Genomic DNA, 4829 nt, shown 5'->3' with positions numbered 1-4829 from the left:
GGCCTAACCCTTCACCCCACCACTCGCTGGAGGTTTGGGGAGAGGGCTTCCTGAACCGGGGACCTTCACCCTTCACGGGCGCTCGCTCGCGTTCACACCCCTTCCACCTTGGGAGAAGTGAGCTCCCTCCCTTTCCTCTGTAAGTTTCTAACTTGGGGCCCACAGAAATGAAGACCTTGTTTTCAGACCCGGAGCCCCCTGGAGGGGGTAGTTGAAGAGTCTGATGAGTCACACTGAACCCCGCCTTCTGGGTCTAAGCTCAGAACCGGGACGCACTCTGGGCCTCTGCCGTCTACAGAAAGCGCGGCCCGGCCACGCTCCGAAGTCCCGAACCCACGTGTGAGAGGCTCCCGCCTCTCTCTCCCGCGGGGCCAGGGCTCGGCTGCTCCTCCGCCGTGGGGTCCCCTTGGACTTCCGCTCCCGGCCCTGGGTGCCTCCGGCTGCGCAGTAAGAAGCTGAGGTTCACGCTGCCCTTCGACGTTAGAAACTGCCGGTGGACTAGACCAGCGACTTCCCAGGGCCCGGCCCGGCCTACTCCCCTCCCGCGCCCTCTCTCTTCCCGCACCCAGGCCTTCGCCTCCTCCCGGCTCCGTCCCAATCTCCCGCTCTCTCAACCCCCGCCTCGCCCCTCCTCCTGTCCCCTTTTCTTTCGCTTCCTCCTCCCTTTCTCTCCCTCATCTCCTCTTCCCTCTCCCGTCCTCCTCCCCGTCTCTTCCCTCTCCCTCTGTCTCTTCTCGTCCTCTCCCCTCAGGGAAGGGGGACCCTCAGGGAAGGGGGCCACCGGTAGAAGTGAAAGCTCCTCTCCCCTTCCCCGAAGCTGGAAGCTGTGCAACTCGGATTCTCGCAGCGCTACCCGCCAGTGTCCTGGCGCTTCTGGACCCAGGATCTGCAAAGCCTCTGCCTAGCCCGTTAAAGGCTCCCACACGGGCTCGGAGGAGGCCCTTTCCGCTCGTGAGCTTTTCACATGAGTGGCTCCTCCTGTAGGACAGGGAAGTAAGAGGCAAGATTGCAACTCCTTAGAGAAAACGTTTGGACACAGATGGTATTTGAGGCCCGAGGCACGGTGGAGACTGGAAAAGACTGTAGGTGAAGGAGCAAAAGGCCCAGGTCAGCCCCAGCTTGCCTGTGTCCTGGACTCTTCAAGGGGATCTGACGTCGCTGTGTGCCTTCCAAGCCCTGGAGGTCCAATCTGAGCGCTTTCCCCTGGTGACCTTTGATGTGTCACTACAGAACAGCAATCAGTATTTTACTTTGCGGGGAGAGATTACAACCCGCCCCCCCACCAAATCACAGAAATTTCCAGCCAACATTGTGATTTGGCCCAAAAGCTAAATAATGTGTTCAAGAAAAAATCCGTTGGAGGTACCAGCAGAGCAGCAGATCTAGAAGAGTTTAGATCTAGACATTGCCTCTGGCTAGCTTAGGGCCTTAAGCAAGAAAATGGAGTAATGATCCCTACAGTTCCCGTTGTTTTGAGGAGAAACTGAGATAATGCAGGTGATAATCTAAACTATAAAATGTCATACAAATGTAAGCTATTGTATCTTCAGAGATGTATGGCCAGCCAAAGAAGAAAAATAGTTTAACCCTGACTTTCAGTAAGACCACAGTGAACCATGTTTCCCAATGCTGTTTTAGCAATACCCTAGGGAAGATCCCAGGGGCCTATGGGACTGCCACAAAATTCTTACAAAATTGCCTTAACCAGGACAGTTTAATTTCACCATCATTAAAAAATAACTTGCCATTGAGTACATCTGGGAACAGATGTCAGAAAATCAAAGATTGAGTGTCAAAATAGTGAAATGGTAGATGAAGATTTAGGAAGCATTCGGTTAGACCAAATAAAACAAGTTCTTTGCTCCTGTTTTACTCCAGAATTCCTCATAGTATGCATATTGTGACTCAAAAGAGCCATTGGATCAGCATTTCAGGACTAATCTGCCAAGAAATGCATATGAACACCAGCCTATCCTCACAGGCAGGTTGGACTAATCTCTTACTCTGGATTTCTACACTCTCTACCCAAGGATCTGACACTGTGACTTCAGTTTCCTCATAGGTAGCCAAATGCTTGCAAAGAATTGACCCTCCTAGATTCATTCATCAAATTTTCCTGAGTGTTTTTGTGCCAGACACAAGGCTATAGACACACAAGCACATAAAACAAGTAATACTCCAGCCCTAGTGTCACTGGAGAAAACAAACACAGTGACCATGACAATATAATTAGCCATTCACCATGAGCAGCTGGCAGTTGGCCTCACATAGGGGTTTGGTCTTAAACTCAAGTGCTTCCAGAAACCAGACACAAAGGTGAGGAGCAGGGGCTGTGGGGAACTGGGGGAGGTAGGCCTGGTCTGAAGGGGGAGCCCTATGAAGCATGCACCCATCGTTGGCGTGCCTAGCCAAGTTACCACATTGCCCACTTTTTCAAGAGAAGCCAGCAATCTGAATTCTTGTGTGAAATCACCTAACTTTTAAATGTCACCTGATTCAAACTTTTAGAAGAGGACCATCAGAACACATTCTGTGAGATGCCAGTTTATAACTTCTACCCTCCCTGTGTCACCAAAACTGATTCAAAAATAGGACAAGAACCCAAAAGAATGAGAAATACCCCTCTATAGTGGCTATCACTAAAGGAGGCATAAATGCCAAGTAAACAATTTCTAAGCTTCATAATTATCCAAAAATATTTATTATGGGTTTAATATGTGCTGACATCTCTATGAATGGGTCTTACTGTTTCAATTATAGTAACATGTGACTAAGTCATCAGACTGCTGTACCCCAGGTTATCCATAAAAAACAAAAGCAAAAAACTTGGCTCCACCTGAGTAGCAAAACATTCTAAATTTTCCAAAGCAAATGAATAGGAATGGTGAGAAGAACCTATTAATACATGTTTGCTGAAGCTAAAATACTGTTTTATGATCCCATCCCTTTGGGTTCTCAGAAGAATTGAGTTTTAGGGAGGAAGACTGGGGTGCACACATATTATATTTATATCTGCCAATCTGTTTTTTTAAATTGCTGCCCAATACGCTTTGTATTTGTTTTGCCAAACATGTCACTAAATTATAGTTTGGTTTTGTTTTTTAAGGGATTGAAAGTAAAGTTGCTGAAGGCATGCCAGAGAGGGACCCAAATACTATCCAGGCAGCTTGACTAGCAACGTAGCTCAGATTATATCAAGGAGGAAAAAATAGGGAATTGATTTGTTTGGTTAAGACTGAAAATTAAATTATTTTAATTTTCATGTTGTTGAGGGCTGGTGCTGAAATTTTAGGGAAAGGAAGGAGAGGGAAAAAAGCCCTAATACAGCCCCTACTCATGCAGGCTATGAAAAGTACTAGTATCCTAGTTTCACAGACAGAGGTTGTAAAATACGTATGAGACTTACCCTCATCGTTGTCTCTCAGCAGATAACCTGGCCTGTTTTATTGAGAAAATTAATTTTAAATCCCATAGCTTTCTGGCTTTCACTGTAAACTCACCTACATTGTAGCCATTCTCCCTCTAGTCTTAGCATAACGGTGTCCTTCCTTCTAAGGTCATCCTCAGCAAGTCTGTCTCAGTGGTTCTCAGCCCCAACTCTCTGATATCTTCACCTGGGGACATTTTTAGAAAACACTAATGATGCCTGGGTCCCACCCCCAGGGATCTGAATTGAATTGGGTGGGATTCCCAGGTGCTTCTAATGTGCATCCCAGAGCCTTTCATTGCCTCTCCCCTTTGGAATCTCCTCTCTGGCTTCTCCCGACCAGCAAGTAAACATGCTTCCTACTATCCCATATTCATATCTCATCCTCTCCTACTCTTTCATGTCTAATCTCTTATAAAAGTAGTGCCTTCCCTGCCCCAAACCACATCTCCTGTTCACCATCCAGCTTCTGCCCTCACCTTTCCACAGAAAAACTCCTATTATAAGGTCACCAGTCTTCTCTTTGGCCAAACCCTCAACGGTTGACTTTCAGAATTTTTCTGAATTATCCGACACTGCTTACCAAACCCTCCATTTCTGAAACATCCTCCCTTAGAGTCTGTGTGCCTTCTATGTCTCTGACTTCCCTTTCTCAGTCTCCTTAGTCACCTCTTTCTCCTTCCTTGCTTTATTAAAAGTTTACATCTTGGTGACTATAGTTTTTCAAAATGGATAAGAAAAGAATTCAAAAGCACAAGCATAAAGAAAAGACACAGGCTGGGCACGGTGGCTCACGCCTATAATCCCAGCACTTTGGGAGGCTGAGGCAGGCAGATCACCTGAGGTCAGCAGTTCAAGATCAGCCTGGCCAACATGTGAAACCCTACTAAAAACATGTGAAACTCTACTAAAAATACAAAAATTAGCTGGGCGTGGTGGTGCACGCCTGTAATCCCAGCTACTCGGGAGGCTGAGGCAGGAGAATCACTTGAACCCAGGAGGCAGAGGTTGCAGTGAGCCGAGATCATGCCACTGCACTCCAGCCTGGGCGACAAGAGCGAAACTCCATCTAAAAAAAAAAAAAAGGCCAGCATGTTGGCTCACACCTGTAATCCCAGCACTTTGGGAGGCCGAGGCGGGTGGATCACCTGAGATCAGGGATTTGAGACCAGCCTAACCAACATGGAGAAACCCCGTCTCTACTAAAAATACAAAATTAGCCGGGCGTGGTGGCACATGCCTGTAATCCCAGCTACCTGGGAGGCTGAGGCAGGAGAATTGCTTGAACCTGGGAGGCGGAGGTTGCAGTGAGCCGAGACCCCAAGACCGTGCCACTGCACTCCAGCCTGGGCAACAAGACCAAAAAAAAACTCCGTCTCAAAAAAAAAAAAAAAAAAAAAAA

This window comes from Rhinopithecus bieti, unplaced genomic scaffold, assembly GCF_001698545.2.
Source record: "Rhinopithecus bieti isolate Rb0 unplaced genomic scaffold, ASM169854v2 scaffold_43749, whole genome shotgun sequence".
Classification (NCBI taxonomy): Eukaryota; Metazoa; Chordata; class Mammalia; order Primates; family Cercopithecidae; genus Rhinopithecus; species Rhinopithecus bieti.
The sequence above is the reverse complement of the archived record's forward strand: the minus strand, read 5'-3'. Positions refer to the sequence as shown.